Source organism: Polypterus senegalus, chromosome 14, assembly GCF_016835505.1.
Source record: "Polypterus senegalus isolate Bchr_013 chromosome 14, ASM1683550v1, whole genome shotgun sequence".
Lineage (NCBI taxonomy): Eukaryota > Metazoa > Chordata > Cladistia > Polypteriformes > Polypteridae > Polypterus > Polypterus senegalus.
The window spans coordinates 111,445,512-111,469,389 of NC_053167.1; the positions used below are offsets into that span (position 1 = coordinate 111,445,512).

At 37.5% G+C, this 23,878-nt stretch overlaps 1 protein-coding gene across 7 annotated transcripts in view; it reads right to left on the bottom strand.

Annotated features, from left to right (window-relative positions):
* The window catches only part of camsap2a (calmodulin regulated spectrin-associated protein family, member 2a), a 200,446-nt gene that overhangs the window by 144,498 nt on the left and 32,070 nt on the right, over window positions 1-23,878 (bottom strand). The window lies entirely within an intron of this gene.

Consider the following 23,878-nt stretch of genomic DNA (forward strand, 5'->3'; position numbering starts at 1 on the left):
CAAAAAAATAACACACTCAAACAAGCTCAATCAAATTCAGAGTTTATTGTAGTTTTTAATTAGGCCCACAGCCTATTCTGAACACATCAGGTGTAAACCTGAAAGCATTGCTAGGCCATCACAGACACACACATTCATGTTGAACCAGTTCTTTTTAAGTTAACCACGAGTTGCATTTGGTTCCATTTACCTATGCAGTGTTTGCCATTCTAACATATACAGTACTTTAAAGTATGAAATTATGTGGTATAGAAGTTATCTACAAATCTAGGGTGGCAATATGGCACAGTCAGTAATGCTGCTACCACACACCTACAGAAACCTGTGCTCAGTTCACTATCTATGTGAAACTTGCATGTTTTCCTTGTTCTTGTGGCTTTTGCTGGGCATTCCAGCTTCCTACTACTTTCCAACAACATAAAGCAAATATTAAATTAACTCGTGATTCCAAATAACCTGGTATTCCACTGCCTGCGCTTGGGAAAGCAGATCATAACCTGGTTCTGCTTCAGCCTCAATACAAACCAAGAGTGAGGCTACCTACAACCACACTCATTCAGGAAGTGGTCCCTGAGGCAGAGCAGGCTCTGAGAGACTGCTTTGGAACTACAGACTGGGATATATTGCTGGGTCACATAGTGAGAACATTGAAGAGGCTGTTGAATGCACAACTGATTACATCAACTTCTGTATGGACATTGTAGTTCCAGTAAGAACAGTATGCTGCTATGCTAACAACAAGCCATGGATTACAAGTGACATCAAGGGCCTTTTGAACCAGAAGAAAAGGGCTTTTAAAGGTGGTGATAAGCATGAGCTGAAGTGCGTGCAGAAGGAACTCCGAGTCCAGCTCAGGGCGGAAAGAGCAGTACAGGAGAAAGCTGGAGCAGAAGTTGCAGAACAACAGCATGAAGGAAGTGTGGGATGGGATGAAGATTATCACTGGCTGCAGCTCGAGCGGGTGCCCATCGAGACAGGCGTGGAGAGAGCAAACCAAATGAACAACTTCTTTAATAGGTTTGATCACAGTAACTCTCACCTCGAGTACTGCATCCTCCAACCATCCTTCTGCTGATACCAGCATAGGTGAGACATCCCCACCCACAATTACAGCAGCCCAGGTGAGCAGAGAGCTGAAAAGACTTTGTGCCAGCAAAGCAGCGGGTCCAGATGGTGTATCGCCACGATTGCTGAAGGCCTGTGCGTTGGAACTGGGGAGTCCTCTACAGCGCATCTTCAACCTGAGCCTGGAACAGGGGAGAGTCCCAAGGCTTTGGAAAACATCTTGTATCACTCCTGTCCCAAAGGTATCACGTCCTAGTGAGCTGAATGACTTCCGGCCTGTTGCTCTGACGTCACATCTGATGAAGACCATGGAGCGGCTGCTGCTTCACCACCTGAGGCCACAGGTCCACACGCCCTCGACCCTCTGCAGTTCGCATACCAGGAGAAGGTGGGAGCGGAGGATGCCATCATCTATATGCTTCATCGATCCCTCTCCCACCTGGACAGAGGCAGTGGTGCTGTAAGAATTATGTTTTTGGACTTCTCTAGCGCCTTCAACACCATCCAACCTCTGCTCCTTAGGGACAAGCTGACTGAGATGGGAGTAGATTCACACCTGGTGGCATGGATTGTGGACTATCTTACAGACAGACCTCAATATGTGCGTCTTGGGAACTGCAGGTCTGACATTGTGTGCAGCAATACAGGGGCCGCAGGGACTGTACTTTCTCCGGTCCTGTTCAATCTATATACATCAGACTTCCAATATGACTCGAGTCCTGCCACGTGCAAAAGTTCGCTGATGACACTGCTATTGTGGGCTGCATCAGGAGTGGGCAGGAGGAGGAGTACAGAAAGTTAATCAAAGACTTTGTTAAATGGTGCGACTCAAACCACTTACACCTTAACACCAGCAAGACCAAGGAGCTGGTGGTGGATTTTAGGAGGCCCAGGCCCCTCATGGACCCTGTGATCATCAGAGGTGACTGTGTGCAGAGGGTGCAGACCTATAAATATCTGGGAGTGCAGCTGGATGACAAATTGGACTGGACTGCCAATACTGATGCTCTATGTAAGAAAGGTCAGAGCAGACTATACTTTCTGAGAAGGTTGGCATCCTTCAACATCTGCAGTAAGATGCTGCAGATGTTCTACCAGACGGTTGTGGCGAGTGCCCTCTTCTACGCGGTGGTGTGCTGGGGTGGCAGCATAAAGATGAAAGACGCCTCACGCCTGGACAAACTTGTTAAGAAGGCAGGCTCCATTGTAGGATTAAAGTTGGACAGTTTAACATCTGTGGCAGAGCGACGGGCACTAAGCAAACTCCTGTCAATCATGAAGAATCCACTGCATCCACTTAACAGTGATCATCTCCAGGCAGAGGAGTAGCTTCAGTGACAGACTTTTGTCACTGTCTTGTTCCACTGACAGACTGAGGAGATCGTTCCTCCCCACACTATGACTCTTCAATTCCACCCGGGAGTAAATGCAAACATTAATTTTATTTTAATTCTTTTCATTTTATTACTATTTAATTTAATATTGTTTCTTGGTATCAGTATACTGCTGCTGGATTATGTGAATTTCCCCTTGGGATTAATAAAGTATCTATCTATCTATCTATCTATCAATAATAATGAAACCGGAGAAGTATTTTTCATATACTGTATTTTCAGGCTACATGTTTGACTACTATAGACATAAAACACCATATGTTGTCTGTAACACACAGTAAATTGGAAATTACTCAAGAGAAAAGCCATCATTTACTTACATAAAGTTTGCTAAATGATAAGCAGACTACTTCCCTAAATGCCACAGGTAGCACTTAAATGTCAAGGCAGCACTTCTCTAAATGCCACAAGACAGTACAGACACCTTAGCAGCAATGCTCACTATGGCAAAATGAATCAGAAATCTCTGTACTTTGCCAGTTTACAATTTTGTGAGACTGGGGTTCATGAATTTTTTTGAACTAAGCCACACTGAGAAGGCAGTGGAAAGCAGGGTGACTGAGTTAGTCATTTGAATTTCATACATATAATACAGCTCATAAAAAGTCGTATTCTTTAAAAAATTAGGGAAAGGGTGGGCAACGCCAGCTGCTCTGCCTCATATATTCAGGATTATGCTAAACTCACTATGAATCACTGGCTACATTACAAAAACCAACAACGCAATTAAGTAATCTTTCTTGAGTCAGCAAGTAATGACAAGCGCTGGTATCCAGGTAACAATGAGCATGTCATTATAAAGTACAGTAGATCATCTCGGTTTATTTTAAACATTAATTTTGAAATCTAGCCTACAAAAAAAACATACAAATACTGTATATAGTATACATCATATATACATGCTCTTTATATAGTTCTGCCTCATTATATTCTGAGGCATAGAAGCAAGCAGCATTTACTTGAAATACCACTTTAGCAAATAACTGGTTAATATGCAAGTAAAACCTCAAAAAATCTGGGAAATCGGAATTAACTAACTTAAACTAGGAACTAGGAAAACAGAGGCATTGTTGCAGTATCTCTGTGACTATAGCTTAAGTGAATGTGTTTTTTAACTGTACTCTGTACCTCTCCTCTTATAGTTTCTTGTTGATCTTGTTTTCATCTAGGTCACAATCCATGCCCAAATACACAGTACACTATATCCCTAAGAGCTGTGTGGAAATAGGAAGGCTTCTAAATATTCAGAAGCCTCCCAGCCCTAACAAAAAAATAACACACTCAAACAAGCTCAATCAAATTCAGAGTTTATTGTAGTTTTTAATTAGGCCCACAGCCTATTCTGAACACATCAGGAGTAAACCTGAAAGCATTGCTAGGCCATCACAGACACACACATTCATGTTGAACCAGTTCTTTTTTTTAGTTAACCACGTAGTTGCATTTGGTTCCATTTACCTATGCAGTGTTTGCCATTCTAACATATACAGTACTTTAAAGTATGAAATTATGTGGTATAGAAGTTATCTACAAATCTAGGGTGGCAATATGGCACAGTCAGTAATGCTGCTACCACACACCTACAGAAACCTGTGCTCAGTTCACTATCTATGTGAAACTTGCATGTTTTCCTTGTTCTTGTGGCTTTTGCTGGGCATTCCAGCTTCCTACTACTTTCCAACAACATAAAGCAAATATTAAATTAACTCGTGATTCCAAATAATCCTGGTATGAGTAAGTGTTAACAAGAATGTGAAATTTGCTGGTATTTGGGTCAGAGCTGGCTCCTGGTTTGCACCTATATCTATAAAATCAGGTCCCTGCTTTCCCAAAACATATAATGGAAAAAATAGGTTTTTAAAATACAGTAAGTGAATAATAGTTCTCACTGGAAGACCACTATGACTGTTTATGTAATGTACTCTGGGAATGTACGTAATTTCTAAAACAGCATTAAAGTTGCTATTCCAGCACAGTCATTTACATTCAATCAGTTAATTTTAAAATTAGCCCCATATATCATACAGTATAATGACTGCCAGCATGAAAGCAAATGAATTCACATCCTTTAAAAAATATGCTTACCTTAGAAATTTTAATGGAGGACTTTGGGTGACTTTTTGTGCATTCTCTGCTGTAGGATAAAATTAAGTTGACTTTAAAGCTGTTTGGTTAAGGATGAATGACTGTTCTGGACCTACATTGCTTATATGATTCCAAAAGCAAGCAAAATGTGACCATATCAGATCTTCTATTGGGAAAGAGACTATTATCAATGATGTACTACTACAAACCTTCTAACTTTCCTTCTAGCAAAGAGATTAATACTACAGACAGTTTTACCATTGTCGTTCATGGATCCAACACCCACAAGGGAAGGGGTGTGGGGGCGGCGGGTTTGGGGGTTAACAGAACAAAATCAGCTGTAGTGAAACAGTGTTGCGTATTGTATTATGACCAAGAATGTTAGCCAACAAGGGTGGGCACTGCTTGCATGAGAGCTGACCAGCAATGAATGCTCATTAGGAAATACAATGTATAGAATGCAGTAATGACTTATAAGGAATGCAGGTGTTTTGGACCTCACAAGCAGAATAGGAGCTTGTCTGTCTGATGCTATGTGTTTACATACCTAGACAGAAAGGGGGGAAAAAAAGAGTGCAGAGACTGCAGCTAACTCACTGTACCAGTTAACCCTTCATACAGCACTAGCTCCATAAGGCACCACATTATTGGCTGTCGCAAAAAGGGAAAAGCACTATTGTACGAGAAGGTCGGCACTCAGTCGGTAAATTGAAAATCACTTCCATTGTCAAGTTGTTTAAATTGACATGGCATGGCAATGAGATCAGCAACTGCAGCCAGCAAATCTGACACACCCCACAATTCGAAGTCACATAATATGATAACCATTTTAGCTGGTTATCTCTTGGCTGCAATGTTATTTGTGTCTCTGTGCTAGTTACTCGCTAGTAAAGAAAAAAGAAAAAAAAAAGAATGAAATACTTAAGAAACAAATTGGTAAAGTCAAGCAAAAATATGAAAACTACACACATTTCTATGCACAAAAATCCATGACAGGGATTCCAAAACATAATGGTTAAGGCATTACTGATTGTTAAGACTATAAGCAGAGAGCTGGGTAATACCACCTGTTTAAAACAAAAATTCAATTAATAGTAAGAATTAACATCAAATTAATAAATTACATGGAGAAAAATACATCAACTAGATTCATCCTCCAAGTCTAGAATTGTTTAACCTATTGATCAGCTACAAAAAAATGATAAATCCAATGTAGCTTGCCCTCATTACCAAGGCTCTACTTTATGCTCATAACTTTTGACAAAAATCTCTGATTCCTTAGCTCATGTCAGGCTTAAGCACTGCACTCCATTTTGAAAACCTTTTTAGACATGCTATTCACAAAATTCTCGTCTACTGGATCAGCTTTTTTAAGATGGATAATGGATCCTGATAGAATTTCCCCTGGATTCACGGGTACCAGGAGGACTGAATTAAATTATGGTATCCCTCAGACCATCTACTGCAAAATTACATCATTAAGACAGTATACCTGAAAGAAGGTGTGCTACTGATTCCACATTCTGGCTTATTAGAGGCATATTGTAGTTTTGAATAATTTGGAAAAAATTATTAACTGAGATATTATTTCTATGGATTTTTAAAGACTTGTTTCATCTATTCTTCTGTTACTTTTTTCTGAAACATTCATAGTAGCACACTATAATAAAGTAGTTATACATTACATACATTATATTATAAATTTAACTGATTGATATACAGACAAGAATAGAATAGAGGCTAAAGCTTTGGACTTTAAACAACAAGACTGCCACTGACTCACTATGTCACCTTGAAAGAGCGACTTAATCTAAACCGTGCCCTAACTAATTATAAAATAAAAAAGGATAAAAAATGTATTCAAAATTTTAAATTCAGTTTCAGGGACTTAGGCAACTGATTTGAAAATTTGATCCCTTTGTTTTTAGTTACAAGATCAAAAAGTAATTTATCACATTTTTGTTTAACATTTTATAACAATGAGTCATATTCAAAAATTACAGCAGTAGCAGAATACAATTACATGGGTTAGCAGACTACAGTACTTTAATACATGCTTTTTAACAGTGCAATGCACTTAGTTAAAAACATATCCAAAATAGACTTGTGGTGGGTCAACAGCTTTTAAAGACAGCTGATTCAAGGGATGTAAAAATGGCATCAATTGATGTCCTATTGTTAGTTGCTGGTTGTGGAAGGTCTGTGGCTAACTGCAGTTCTTATTTCTTTAGCACATTTTTGAAAGATGTACCTGATTTCACAGGTTTTACTGTGATCCCTAGCACTTTCTATGGAAATGTGCATTCATATTGAGATACATCAAAAAAACTCAAGCTCTCTACCTTACATAATGATCACCAAGCTGCTTTAATACAATGGTTCACCCTCCAGGATCACAAGACAATATGTCAACAAAACAGCACAATTTCTCTATTCATTTTGCATCATTCAACAATACTAAATCTTCAGTCTATTAAAAATGATTACAATACTTTTCTTTTCATCTGTTTCATATTGCAACAAGTGTAATGATGTTTCCTGAAGCCCTATTAAGATATCTGAACTTTCTGAATATGCTCACCTGGATTTCTCTAGAATTAAAGCTCTCCCAATATTCAAAAGACATACATATCAGTGTTGTAGACAGAACTGATGCTTTAAATTAGAGTGGCATCAGAAGGTTTGGGTGTGCCGTGTAACACACATTCTTCCTAAGGTTGGTTTCTGCTCTTACACCCATTTTTGTCAGGACAGGCTTTTGCTCAGCTGATTTACAAACTGGAAGGATAACACAACACAATGCACCATCTTAGCAGCATCAGATGGCAACTCAAATTAATGCAATGCTGGCCATTAAAATTGCAACACTAGGAAAACCACATTATGTTGCTCCAGAACTTGCAGGATGGATAGGTCATGACAGAGTATAAATAAGATTACAAGCAAGTTACACCCCCTTGACTTCCTCACAGTGGGAATAAAAGGCACTTGCAAAATGAACCTCATTTAGTGACTGATGGCACTTAATGTACTCTTAGGGAACAAACATTCCCCAGCAATGAGGATGACTGCCATAAATCCATCTCTCAAACTTCAAGTAAGGGGAACTGTGGGAATTTTGGGAATGAGGATTATTCTTCGGGGTCATCAGCAATCATCTTGAATGTGTGTTTGCATCAGTGGGTAGAGGAAGCTTGAACCCAGTGAAGTGAGGGGTCTGTACCTCACCAACATACAGACAAACAGGAGGACAGACATCCCCTGCACATTGCAGTGATGGATCAAACAGCCACATCCCAGAACTTAGCCCAACAGTTAGCGTCTGTCACCTATCACTGGGTGTCCAGAAGCATTATTTGACACTGTTGGTAGCACTGGGGCCTTCTCGTTCACCACATGTTGCTTCATGCACTCTCAACCACAGCATTGGTGTAGAAAACACCACAAATGGCAAAGTAACTGGCATTGTATTTGAGTACAAGACCCAGTTCAATTTAGTGCACCATCATGGACGTTTCTGTGGTGGGACCAAGGCATGCATTTTGTAGCCTCATACAGGCTCAGGCCCAGTATCAGGTGTTATGTTGTGGGGTGACACTGGGTTCCACTCCTGCTCCCGACTCATATGCACTGCCAGTAACTTGACCAGTCAACAATACATCACACACAGATGTTGGAAGCTAAGATGGTACCATGGTGCCATATTCCAACAGGGCAATACTTGACTACATGTGGTATGAAACATCTTATAGTTCCTGGATGACCACACCGTGTGCCACTTCATTCTTGGCCCGCATGTTCAGAGGATCTGTACCCCACTGAGTATGTCTGGAACATTGTCAAATAACACCTGGTAAGCCAGACACCACTAGTGTTTACCCATTGATGAACTTAGGGCATGTGTAGAGGCTGCATGGCATTCAATTCCACAAACACACATTCAGTGTCTTTCCCTGTCCATGTCAGACTATGTACAAGCAGTTAATTCCATCTATGGTAGATACACCGAATACTGATTGCGTGTTTCACACGTATGACAGAGGTGTACGACTAAACATGTATGTCATTAATGATAAGTAATCTGTTATATATACATATCACTTTGATATCTCATGTATTTCATGCTGTTTCAAATTTAATGTGCAGTAGTTTACACTATATCTGTGCTCACTTATATACAGTGGCTCCAATTAGCACTACACTAAAACTGGAAACATGCGTGATTAAAGCATATTTATCCTCTCACATTAATTAGTCCTATTCTTACTAAAAATCTAGATCTCACTACATATTTGAGAAGCTTTAAAAGGGATCTTAAAACTGTATGTACATTGCTGCCAAAAACGGCATTTTCAGCCATCCACTTAGTCATAGCAACAAGCTGCCTGAATATTTTCCTTATCACAGAGCAAGTAAAAGAGACAAAGAACTCTGCACTCCGACAGAATGAGAATTAGTGTATGACACACCCCACAGTGCCAAAACCCATGTGCTGTAGAACATAATCTTCCTTCACTTGCTCTGTTGTATTTAATGAGACTGTTTAAATACCAAACTAATCAAAAGCCCTTGAAAATGCATTCAAGATAATGGTCAAGCAAAGGATTCTTTTTAAGATGCAGAAAGTTAAAAAAACAGGAAATTACTATTCTGTCACTACATTTCTTGACTATAGAAGAGGTTCAGAAATGCATGCTTGGCATAATAATTTCCTCCCCAATTATTACAGAGCTGATGTTTTCCAAACCTGTGATATTGTTTCTGCCTTTGATACAGAACAGACAGAACATTTTCAATGTTTTTATTGTATGTTTTACAATTTAACTACACTAAAGGTAGATAAGAAAGTTGTAAAGTTACTGAGACATCAGAATATTTGTAGATATCTTATTAAGCCAGAAAAAAATGGAAAAATTGTTTATTTATTAAATGAAGAAACACAGAAAGAAGAACACGCAACCAAAAACTATACACACACTTCTGTTGTCCAGTAGGGAACTGACAATTAAATGTCTTTAGTCAATTAGTGACAGGTGGGTGACAGGGACCTGCTATATCCTTTAAATAAAACATATATTTTGGGAAAGCCTAAAAATGCATACCATTGCAAACTGACTTGACTATCCTTTAAGAAAATAATAATACATTTATTCCAATAAAGCATACCTTCTCTTTTAATGTAAAATTCTATTTATTATCAAACTTGTTTAATCCAGCTCAAGTGAAGGTTAGACATTCCTTTGACAATAATGGAAGAAGTCTTAGTGGACTTTTGAAGCACATATTCTGCACGATTATTATTGATCCTTTTTAAAATTTATTTTGTCCAATTCAAAGTTGCAGCAAGACATAGACTTAGGCATGTTACATTGGGCACAAGGCAGGAAGAAACCCTAGATGAGGCACCAATCTGTCACTGGATCTACTCATGTAAACCCCCATATTCACTCAACACCAATTTAGATTTCCCAGTATTTTGGAGATATTAAACAAAAAACAGAGTACTTGAAAAAACATCTGTGCAGAGAAAAGTAAACATGCTAATTGTACATAGGCAGTGACTGAGCTATGTTTCAAACGCGATTGCCTGGGCCCACAGTGAGGTAGTTCTAACCACACTTCCAGCATGCCATCTCATTACAAAAAGGTATGGTTAAGTTAAAATCACAAAATTATATAATAAAACACAAAAAAATAACAGTGGTGAGCAAAAAATGTATTAGGCACTCAAAATATTATTCTTCAACAAAGTAAATGTAGGGATGGACAGATGGAGACATGAATAAACAAAAAGTAAAATAAATAAATAAAAGGAAATGAACCATACTCATCAGAATGTCCCATAACACATTCTCAGTTTTCAGTTACACTACTGCAATCATAAATTTCCTTTACCAAAACATTTTCAGTTCAATAAAATTAGCTGAAATTTACTGCAAATCCTTATAAACACATTTTTAAAATTGTGCTGTTGCTAAAGCCTGCAGCAATAGCATTTCCACTACTCAAAATGGCAACAGTGAAAGATCATGATAAATGTGAATAATAAAGCTGCAGTTGCAACAGGGAGCCAAATTTTAAAATGGGAACAGCAGCTTAATATGAAAATGTCAAAAACAAGATGTCAGCTTAAATCTACAGCCACTGTATTCATTACATGGAGGATCCATGCATTTCTTGATAAAAAATGGATCTGGATTACTAACCTATTTTATATTGCATCTTTCAAAAAAGAATACAATCCTCAAAGCACTCTATATTCATTCAAGAGAACAGCTGGCAAGGTGGAGCAGGTTTTATTCTAGAATACTGAAGAGTTGTTAATTTTGTACCTTTGGTAACCAAACACTGTAACACATCAGTTTTTCAAACATCCATCTATTATTGATCTGGTTTATCCAATCCAGGGTGACAATACACCACAGTCTACCCAAATGCCACTGAGCACAAGGAATGAACCAACCCTTGATGGGGCACTGAGGCATCACAGGAAATACTCTCAGACATATCCAGTTTACCTGTGTGTCTTTGGAAAGAGACAGAAACATGAAGTATCAGGAGAAATGACACAAGGGGAACATGTAAACTCTGGATAAGCAGGGAGCAGATAAACTCCACTTTAAATTCAGTCTCCTGGAATCATGACACATAACCACAAGGCCTATGTGTATTTAGTTTCATATTTCCTCACTAAAATAACACTAATGTATTTTAATTACTTAACATTATGTAAAAAAGAGGAAGAAAGCAGTAATTACTGTATTTATTATTGCTAATATTGTTATTCAGGAATGTGTCAAATATAATGTTTTCCTTCATATCAGTCTGGAAGCTTACTAATTTAACAAAGAGTTAATTTAATTTTTGAAAGCAGTACAAAGTGTATGTTACCTTGGTGACTCCATGAGAACATTTTTCCACTGTGGAGTGGAATTAGGCTTGGCAACTTGCCAGAGTAAGTATAAAGTGCAAAAACAGATTGACATGGTGAAATATATTGTACTTTTTCAGTAAAGAGGAGGATGAGGGAAATAAAAGATAGACTGATCCAGAAATATATTTAGGCAATACACTACAGTGTTGGTGAAGCTGAGTAAATAAAGAATACGTATGCTTTGGATTAGTTCTACTCATTATTTTTCAGCTTCTGTCATGGATTGGCACCCGGTACAGGGAATGTTACTGCCTTGAACCCAATGACTTCTGGGATAGGCTCCAGTTGCCCCATGACCCTGCACTAGACAGGCAGGTTAGGAAGACAGATGGATGGATTTTTCAGTACTTTGTACTTTCAGGACTAAACTTTTTTTATATATTTCTCTCCACAAGCCAAAATTAAAATGAAATTATAAACACTAACATTAGGTCAGTTATTAAAAGCAGTTCTCAAGGTATTAATAATAAAATAAGGGAGAATCCTAAATGTATTTTGGAATATAAATACAATGAAGATATGGTATATCTACTCTATATATATTATATATATATATATTTTATATATATATATTATATATTATATATATCATACAGTATATTAAATATATTACTAGCAAAATACTAGTGTGTTAAAGAAGTAATGAAAAAGAAAAGGAAACATTTTATAAAGTATCTATCTATCTATCTATCTATCTAATAACAACGTAACATGATTGACATTGTCATTGTCATGAGTGTTGCTGTCATATATATATATAATGTTGAAAACACAAACACACAAACATTTTAATAACAACGTAACATGATTGACATTGTCATTGTCATTAGTGTTGCTGTCATATACAGTTAACCTACCTTGCCTGCTGGTGGTGGTGTTAGTGGCCAGTGTTTGGCAGACCCCCTGCGATAGGTGAAAATGTGGCTACAAAGTAGCTTAAACCATATGTTTGTATGGTTATTTTTATATATTTTAAGCCCTTATAAACTCTCCAACACTGTTTATAAATATTCCCCAAGTTATACAGCATAATTGCTTTGTATTCTCTTAGATATTAGGTAAGATTTATTGAAATTATGTATATAAACACACTGTTTATATACAGTAAAACCTAATTATTTTAAAGATATCGAGTGTCTCCAATATCACATATGTTACAGCCATTACGATAGACAGGCCACCAGCAATAAATACGTACAATGCAAGAAAAATAGTATACAGTAAATGTGTGTACAGTGACACTAAGCGTCTACATGTACTAAGTACTGTAAGTAGAAAATTAATTATGGTTACTCACCAACAATGACACGATGACTTATCCGATAACAATGAGTTTAATTTTACTGCACAACAAAGGAGAGCGTTACAGCCTTTAAAGGAGCCACTTCAGGCGATTGTGTAGCACTGCCGTTGTTCTTCTTCTGGCAGTCTTCAATCCAAACCCTAAAGCAGATTCCATCCAGACTACTGCCTTATTACATCCACTTACAACTCGTTTTGCACCCTGGTTAAAAGGACACTGCGGCCGTAGATCTTATATTCCTTTCCTACTTTTTAAATAAAAGAATCGTAGCCTTCAACAAATCCAAAACGCGTTTACCTTTTCGGCAATCGTTAACATCTTCTGTTTGCGCTTGGGCACGGCCCTGGAAGCAGTAGCAGATCGTTTTGGAGCCATAATGAAGGGCTTGACTATGCACAAAGATAAACACAAAACAGCACAACTCTTTACACAGCGAAACACGTTGATGCTGAATAAGCAAGACGAGACTTCCTGGTTAACACTGCATTCAGCACGCAGGAACTTAACTGCGTGTTCTGATTGGTTAGCTTCTCAGTCATCCGCCAATAGTGTCCCTTGTATGAAATCAAATGGGCAAACCAACTGAGGAAGCATGTACAGAAAGTAAAAGACACATTGTCCACAGAACCCGAAGCAGCGAAAAATCCGTTATATATTTAGTTATGCTTTCACATAAAATCCAGCGATAGAGTGAAGCCACAAAGTCGAGCGATATAGCGAGGATTACTGTATATATATATATATATATATATATATATATATATATATATATATATATATATATATATATATATATATATATATATATACACACACACACACACATAAACATATATTTACATATACAGTGATCCCTTGCTGTATCGCTTTGACTTTCGCGGTTTTGCTCTATCGCTGGATTTTATATGTAAGCATATGTAAATGTGTATTATGGATTTTTCGCTGATTCGGGATTTCTGGACAATGGGTCTTTTAATTTATGGTACATGCTTCCTCAGTTTGTTTGCCCAGTTGATTTCATACAAGGGACGCTTATTGGCGGATGGCTTAGAAGCTACCCATTCAGAGCACGTATTACATATTAACTAAAACTCCTCAATGCTATAAGATATGCATCCCGCGCGGAGCTTGATTGTTTGCTTGTCTCTGCCTCTATCTCACCCTCTCTGACATTCTCTGCGCCTGACGGAGGGTGTGAGCAGAGGTGCTGTTTGCACAGAAGCTGTTTGCCTAGTGGATACGGACGCTCCTCTAAGAAATGCCGCTTTATCGAGGTGCGCCCAAAAGCACACTTATTGATTTTTGATTGTTTGCTTTAATCTCGCTCTCTCTCTCTCTCTGACGTTCTCTGCGCTTGGGAGGAGATGTGAGCAGAGGGGCTTTTGCACAGAGGCTGTTTGCTTAGAAGATACGGACGCTCCTGTAAAAATGCTGAAAGGCTACCTTCGCATTCATCCCTTCATTGCCGCTGCTTTATCGCGTGCTTGCATACTTAAAAGCGCAACAGCCCTATTGATTTTTCATTGTTTACTTTACTCTCTCTCTGACATTCTCTGCTCCTTACGCACTTTGAAGAGGAAGATATGTTTGCATTCTTTTAATTGTGAGAAAGAACTGTCATCTCTGTCTTATCATGGAGCACAGTTTAAACTTTTGACTAAAGGGTGTTATTTCATGTCTAGAGGGCTCTAATAATGTTAAAAACGTATTTAGAAGGTCGTAAACAGGTTTTCTATGCTCTAACTGCGAAAATATTAGATTTATAAATAAAGAATCCTACTGGTGGAAATTCATTTATCTGTCTGGAGCGGATTAACGCGATAAACAAGGGTTTACTGTATAACTGTGCGGAGAATATTTATAAACAGTGTGGGAGAGTTTCTAAGGGCTTAAAATATATAAAAATAACCATACAAACATATGGTTTCTACTTGATTTTCACCTATCGCTGGGGGTTCAGGAACGCATACCCCAGCGATCGAGGAGGGATTACTGTACACACATATATACAGTAGATATACATTTACATCCACATATATATACAAATATATATGTGCACAAAACCACGCTTTTATCAAGGCTTCTGTCGGGTAGTCTTTTGAAATGAAATTTTCCTCCAATCAGTCGTAGCAACGCGCTTTCTTCCGACTGTTACATTTTTGTAGCTCTGATGTGTGCATCAATGTAATCGGTGTACCAGGAAATCATGCATTGACAGAAGTTCCCCTTTGCTTGGAATGCAAAGTGTGATTAAATGCGTTATTTTTTAACGCGTTATGGAGCACATGCATCGAAGCTTCTCAGCTGTGCTTGTGCTAAGAAAAGGAAACATTTTAAAAATAACGTAACACGATTGTCAATGTGAGTATTTGAGTGGCAGCCTGACAAAGTTGGTTCCACAAGACTGCAGCGTGGACGAAGTTAGCTGCGGAGCTCAGCTCAGAGCGAAATGAGGTGAATGGGAGGGGAGATGATGACGTGACTCCCCCTCCCGCCTTAACTGTCAATCCCCACAAAGACAGTCTCGAATTTGCATAAGCACAGCCCTTCACCATCAATGTGAACTTAGTTACAAAGTGATCAAAACTCTCGTTTATATCCTGCGTCCTCTCATTAAACTTGTATCCCGCATTAGCCGTGGGCATGACAAACGCCAGCGGCAGCCTGTCTATGATCTTAATTTAAACTTTAGGTTTACACCGTGCTTTGTTTTCGAAGTAGCTGCACTCATGAATATGCATGTAAGTGTTTGACCGATGTTGACTTACTAATTTTGGTCCTGAAGCCAGTCATTTCATCAGGTTTGGGCTGCCGACACCTTTTGTTGGTACTCGAACCGCTACTGCTAGTGCTAACAGCATACACAGTTTCTGTGTTCGCTGTAACATGTTTTGCATTTAGATGGTACCGTAAGGTTGAAGTGCTTGGGTGGTATGGAAACTCCTTTTTGCACAGTTTGCACAAAACCACGCTTTTATCAAGGCTTCCGTAGGGTAGTCTTTTGAAATGGAATTTTCCTCAAATCGGTCATAGCAACGCGCTTTCTTCCGACTCTAACATTTTTGTAGCTCTGATGTGTGCATCAATGTAATCGGTGTACCAGGAAATCATGCATTGACAGAAGTTCCCCTTTGCTTGGAATGCAAAGTGTGATTAAATGCGTTATTTTTTAACGCGTTATGGAGCATATGCATCGAAGCTTCTCAGCTGTGCTTGTGCTAAGAAAAGGAAACATTTTAAAAATAACGTAACACGATTGTCAATGTAACCTTTTGTAAGTAGTGCCTGGAGGATTCAGAGTGTGGAGAAACTCTAGAGACAGCGTGTGTATTAACTTGTGGATTTTTCTGTGAGTATTTGGTGGCAGCATCACAAAGTTGCTTCCGCAAGACTGCGTTAGCTGCGGAGCTCAGCTCAGAGCGAAATGAGGTGAATGGGAGGGGAGATGATGATGTGACTCCCCCCCCCGCCTTAACTGTCAATCCCCACAAACACAGTCTCTCGGAATTTGCATAAGCACAGCCCTTCACCTGCAATTTTAACTTAGTTACAAAGTGATCAAAACTCTCGTTTATATCCTGCGTCCTCTCATTAAACTTGTATCCCGCATTAGCCGTGGTCATGACAAACGCCAGCAACAGCCTGTCTATGAACTTAATTTAAACTTTAGGTTTACACCGTGCTTTGTTTCCGAAGTAGCTGCACTCATGAATATGGTTGTATATGTCACTCGCTCGCTTCTTATTGTTTCGCTGCCTTCTCAATTATATAATGCATGTTTTCTTCAGCGCTTTTTGGAGCTCTTCCTTGTTTTCTATGTACTGCGTTGACAGTCAGTTCATGTGATTACGTGGGAGGCGTGATGATGTCACATGAAACTCCGCCCCCCACAGCCATCGAGCTCAACTCCATTACAGTATATGGAGAAAAAATAGCTTCCAGTTATGACCATTACGCGTAGAATTTCGAAATGAAACCTGCCCAACTTTTGTAAGAAGCTGTAAGGAATGAGCCTGCCAAATTTCAGCCTTCTACCTACACGGGAAGTTGGAGAATTAGTGATGAGTGAGTCAGTCAGTCAGTGAGTGAGGGCTTTGCCTTTTATTAGTATAGATACAGTGGAACCTCTAGATACGATCACCTCTGTATACGAGAAATTCAAGATAAGAGGAAAGTATGAGCGAAAAATTTGGATCTAAATACGAGCATTGGCTTGCGTAACGAGCCACGAGCCAGGCTGTGGTTATGCGTGACGCGTTTCCCAATCCGCCTCGACTCGGGGATTCACCCAAGCTGACGCTGCCAGCCCGTTAGCTCACTCAGTGTTCCTTCTTCTCCCATAGCGCGAGGATCTACGCGTTTGTGCGCTTATGATTTCATTGTTTCGCTGTAGCAGTTCGCGTATAAGCGTATCCAAAAATATTGCAGACATGCAGACGGAGAATGGGAGACGATTGCTCTCAAGAGTACTAGGGTGTTGTACCGTGTTAGCCATTATGAATGTAGAGAAAAGCCAAGCAAAATGACACCTTTAATTGGCTAACTAAAAAGATTACAATATGCAAGCTTTGATTACATCTTGCCTGAAGAAGGGGCCTGAGTTGCCTCGAAAGCTTGCATATTGTAATCTTTTAGTTAGCCAATAAAGGTGTCATTTTGCTTGGCTTTTCTCTACCCTCAAGAGGAGAGAGAGAGGCGAGCGAGCAAGAGAGATAAGGAGAGAGAGAGGGGGGCGCGTGAGCGAGCAAGAGAGATAAGGAGAGGAGGCGCGCGCGAGAGAGAAGAACCATCAGCTCAGTTATGATCACATGACGCTCAGCAGACACAGTGTATCCACACTTATTTATCAGTGTTATTTGTTAGGAAAATTGATTTTTATGTTGATATTTTTGGGGGTGTGGAGCGGATTAACTGGATTTCCATTATTTTCAATGGGAAGTTTTGTTCTAGATACAAGAAATTCGCTATACAAGCTCATGCTGGAACAAATTAAACTCGTATCTAGAGGTTCCACAGTGTGTGTGTATATATATATATATATATATACAGTGACAGATAGGGGGCACTGTCGTCTCCTTGAATCCTCAGACCAGATGCCAGACACCAGATAAAAGTCCAATAATTTTTATTCGGACAACTATACAGTGCACAAAGTACCCTCCACTCCACTATACTCATAAATCACAATGAATACAATAACCGATAAACAATCCTCCGCTCCCAGATGCGTTACCACCCTTCCTCCCAAATGAGCTCCCCCCTGGGATCTCCCACAGTCCTTTACATAGTCCTTGACCCGGAAGTGTTTCTGAACCCTCCTTTAACAATTCAAAAGGTAGAGTACAAAATGGATGTTATAGAACATGAATGTGTCCAAAAAATGTAATATAAGCAAAAGAGCCATTTGAAAATTGGACCAACTTTCATTCTTTCATTTTGGCCTCAAATTCTAAATGTAAATGGGATACAGTATAAAGGTACCATGGAATTATTAAATTTTGTCCTAAAATGAAAGTATTTTATCTAAGTTGCCAGTGGCATCATTTATATGGTTGCTACTGCATTGAATTCTCTCTTTTCCACTATTCAGCAACTGAAGACAACAAATGGATACAATTAAATGTAGCCAATATGACGAGGAAACTAAGCAAAAGTCATAAGCAAAATGATTATCTGATTCTGAAACAATGGACAAGAATTTTTATAATGAAATAAGGTAGACATTTTTATGTATAGGACTGATTAAAAAAAAAGAGCATGAGTGTGTGTTCTTTTACCATGGAATAGCAAAGACAAACTCCAAGTTTAGTTCTGACTTTAGGTCCAGTGGCTCAGTTATTCAGAATCCTAAACTGGACAAGCACGTTAAAAAGTAAATAGATGGATTCATTACATCTGAAGGGGAGTTAAGTTCATTCTAATAATAACAAAGAGAAGTGTATTCTCTTCCCAGTCACAAGGATTGCATGCCCATCAATGGTGACCTTAGAGAGATTTGTGTAAACTCAACTGGCCCTCCAGTACAAAGAAAGGACATGAGAGACGTTAGAAGAATCAGTCTTACGTACTGACAAAACCTAAAAGGAATAAAAGCCAATGAGAAAAAAAAAACAACTGTGTGAGAGAGAGAGTAATAGACAGGGTGAGTGAGAGACAACCATAGCAAGTCTTTTCAAAGGCTAGTTATACTCAACTTGCATCCAAAACAAAAGAAAATCAGCAATAGCAACAAAATCACATTATTTTAAATACATATAGTGGGAGAGAGAACAAGCCAAATTATCAAGATAGGAAACAAATAAGTCTAACTTGCAGAAAATACAAATTATACCTATTCAGCTATGCAGTAAGAAGATTGTATAATTAGTTCTGACTGTAATTAATGTGTAAAATAAACTATAAAAACGTACTTACACAGTATATTTCAGATACTAATATTAAAATAGGAACTATTTTAGTAAAATAGGAAGAAAAATAATGTTAATTTCTTAAAACATTTTGCTTAACATCTGATAGGATCTTTGAGCACTCTGCAGAACTACAACTCAATGTGATAGAGTGAGTTCAAAGGCTATGCTAAAATCAATAGGGAAGCCTTAGGTATCTTTGGGATTTTGCAATTCTCAGAATAACAGATTGATTAACTATAAGAAAGACTGTGTAAGCACTATCCTTGTAATAAAGTTCAAGCTGCTAAATAACTAATTGTTCCTTTTAAAAGCTGCCGCCTCCTCCTACTCTCTCATTTAGTGAAGCAGCACTTCACAATATTAAGGGGTTACTTGGCAGAACATCTTGAACATTAATAAAGATGTGAAGAATTAGCAAGAATGAACAGACATTGATGTATGTGGACCATAAGCAACAATCTAGAATTCCTAAGTTAATTATATTATGTATACCTGTATATAAAAGATTAACTTGATTTTAGGATGGCATACTTTTACATTTATGAAAGCAAGCAAAACTAATCTCATTTTAGTCCACCTCTACTTCTGACTGTGGACAGTATGTTACTTGATTAAAAAATTAAGTGCTAATATGAATACTAAATGATCCATTTTATCCCATTTCAATTAGCCATTAAAACTCTTACTATCGTAGCTAGCATGGTGGATGAGGATACATCTAGCAGTTGTATTAAAAAACATACAGTACATACAGTAATCAGATAGCATTCCTTGGTTATGATGAATGTACAGTGAGGACAGTTTAGAAAATGAGTAAGTCTCAAATCTAAAATGTTACTGGGTGACTCTAAACTGTACACAAAACTATATATCTTTTTAACTGTTACTGTATACAATTAAGTATGTACATGAACAATAGTGTGTAAATTGAACAACTGATGTGAACATAACACTGAGCTACACCAACTCTTTCTTTTACTTTTCTCTTCAAAACCCCACCTGGTCACAATTCCTCTCACTAGTTGCTTCACTGGCCTTTTTAAATAATAGATTAAACCTTATTAATACTCATACTATATCATTACCTACTGATTACATGTGTATTACAGGCAGTAATACACTTATACACATTTTATTTTATCACCTTACTTAGTACACTAAGAGAGATGTGTTTTCAAGTAGGGTGTCTATACAACATTCAGTGCCATAAGAGCTTCATGCTTTGTAGATGTATTGCCAGTAAAAAAAAGAAGAAAAATATTAATAATTATGCATCGAAGCATCAAGCTTAACAAGAATGAAAGGTTCATTACGTGGCTGATTTTATGGCTCGCTATCCTAACAAGTCTGGTCACCCGGCCATCAGATAAAGATAGAAGACAAGACAGCTCTGCAGATGCGTCTCTTATATAGAGTGCATCTGCACAGGATTTTGATGACTCTCATATTTAAATAACAGTTTCCCAAGTTACGCTATTATTTTTTTATGCTAGTTTCTGTTCTTGACGTTGTCTCTTCTACCATAACAGTAACGTATAAAAATGATAGTACAAATACGTAACACCTAGAATCATTAATCTAAGTTTGAATATATTAAAATATTTACTTTTTTGAATCTAAATATGCAACCCTTAATTTTTGTTTGCCCTAGTAAATGGAGAAATTAACTAGCACTATAAAAGCCTCAAATAGTTTGTGGGAGGGGGAAGTAATGAGGTATAGGATGGGAAGGCAGTTGTGCTGTGGTGTGTAGTTGTACATCCTTTAGTCAGGGTGAGGTGTTCAATATTATATCATTTCATAGGGCCCAAAATCTCTAGCAGCATCAATGAAAACATCTTCAGGGAGTGAAAAAGAATTGAACAATACAGAGATAATACCCACAGTTTTTTTAAGTGTCAGTCAAATCTTACAAAAATGTTATAGATTTCTGTGAAAATGATTTGCATTTAGAAATGCACCAAATTTTCAGTCAAAAATAGCAAAACATGGCACACTAGGTATTCTGCCTAAACAGTAAAAATGACATTTTTTGGCTAAAAGTGTAATTCTTCTTCCCTTCCTCTCTTGCACTTATTATAGAAGTACTTTCAAACAGCACATGCTTTTGTATAATGAATGAGTTACACATCACACTGCACTGTTCTGACTTTTTTACAATGAGGAATTAGTAGAAGTGACATACTGTGAAAAAATGCAATGCGAAAGCAAATGGAGAAAGCAAGGGTGGAAGAGAAGGGATCATAGTGGAACAAAGTGAATCAGGACGCAGAAAGCAACACTATTTAAGCAAGTTGAGCTTAATAAACAATGTGTATCCATGACTTACCAGCTAAGTAGTGGATAGATTGCCCAAAGCTGCTCACATTTTGTTACTATTTTATATATTTATTTAAAAAATACTTCAGCAATAAAAGGACTTTTCATCAACTTGTAGTTTTATAACTCAGCTTACTTGAAAAGCATAAATCTAAAGTGAAATTATTTTAATTCAGGCCTATGCAATGGCAAAAAACCATGTGTTAAAAGATGCTCATTTTGGTGCAATACTACTAAGAAATTATTTAATAAGCATACAGTCTCATGAAGTGAATGCATTTGGGAAATATGCAGCCTTTTGTTTCATGTTTAGACTTATTTTTACTGGTCACAATTGTAGACCACTTACCAAGATTTATTTAAAAAAAAAAAGGACAGCTCACCTCACTACATTTGTGAAAATATATCTTTTATGTTTGTTTAAATTACAAACTTATCCCTTTACTTTTAGTCACCCTTACCTTCTTTTGTAATAACTTTCCCAATGAAAAATAAAATTAAACAAAAATGTAACAGAAAAGAAAAGAAATGTAACAGAAAAGAAAAGAAAGTCATGCTACTGCAGTTGGACTCTTGATCTTGATCTACACACTGTTCCATACAACAATCTGCTTCAAGTTCTACATGAATCAAGGGCACATCTATCTAATCTATCTTCCCCTAACACATTTATGGCAATATGACCTTTTAAAGAATACCCTTAAACACATTTTTCTCTGCAATTTTAATAATGCTACCATGGCAACTAATAAGTATGCATTTGCCCTAAAACATTACTAAAATGCAAGACCTAAAATTATAGTGGTATTGCAGCAAATAAAAACTAACAGCCTAGCCTACAATGGACTGCCTCACAGAATTTGATTTCCAGTAAGCACCAAAAAGCATTTTAAAATGAAGGCAATATTTTACTAGAAACAAAGCTGACTATTAGACCATTGCAAAAAATGATTTCTAAAAATACCATATAATCCTCCCTGCTGTCACTTTTAAAAGTGTCAGTTTTTAAACGCATTGAAATAAGAAATAAATCTATAGGCCACTACTTCTCCAAATATAAAGGAAGTATCATTACTAATTTTTTAAAACAGTCTGCTAATACTGTACATTCACTGAAAACTGTTTTTTATCAGTGCATTAGACCAGTAAATAAAGTATGCTTTGTTTAGTCCTTGTTCTTTTAGCATTTTGATTTACCTTGCAAACAAACAGCGATCTAAGTTGAAAAACCACATATGTCCAAAAAGAACATATTTTTGTTATTGTAGAGTGGGTGATAAACTTTTAGAAAGTGATTAGAAAACACCAGTGAGGAAAAAAAAACATTTAAAATGTTGAAAACAGCATTTTTACATTCATACAAGTTGACGTGGAATAAGCCTAAATTTGCTACTTAGAAATTTAAATAATTACCCTGGTTTACTGTAGGCAGGAAGGAGACAAAGTATCCCCCTTGAATAACTTATTTCTAGTATTAATGCCATCAGTAATCTTAATGCATTTTTGCATTTTCTTTTTTGGAAAAAAAATACTACACGTCTTCATAATAAGGAATTAACTATAGAACTGGGGCCAGTTCAGTTCAAAATTAATGTCAGAAATGTATGTTAGGTTTAACATATTCTTAGAAGGATTTATTTACACCGGGTAAAGTCAAAGTCAATCCCTATGGAAAGACCAAATGCAGCAGCCTACAAATGCATCAATGCAATAAACATTTAAGCTTTTTCAACTCTTTTGGTCAGTGCTAGATCACTATTAAAAAGTTAAACCAGTAGACAAGCACTGCTTTACACCTTTAACATGTATTCTTCTTAAGCAAATATTAAGATGAGATTTAATTACAAAATGGGAGATACTAGTCCTACAGGAAGTAACTTCTGAAAAGGACTTAGGGGTTTATGTTGACACAACATTTTCAACATTTAAGCAATATGCACAACTGATTAAAAAGGACAAATAAAATGTTAGGTTATATTGTTAAAACAGTTCAATTTATAGTAAATCAACACCATAACACGCACTAGGCAGACTACATCTAGAGTACTGTGAGCAATTCTGGTCACCACACTACAGGAAACATATGGCTGCAACCAAGTGCATCCCAGGACTTAAGGACGTGTCCTACACTGACAGACTCAAATAATTAAACCTGTTTAGTCCTGAGCAGAAGAGAATCGACGGGTACCTAATCCAAAGTCTTTGATGATCTAGCAATGTTCTTTCAATTTAACAGTGAATTTTATATTCAAGGACACCTGTGGAAATTAAGAGGAAGTGCATTTAGCACTGAAGCCAAGAACGTCTTTGTGCAAATAGTTGTGTTAATCTGGAACAAACTACCATTAGCCATGTAGTTAAAGCAGAA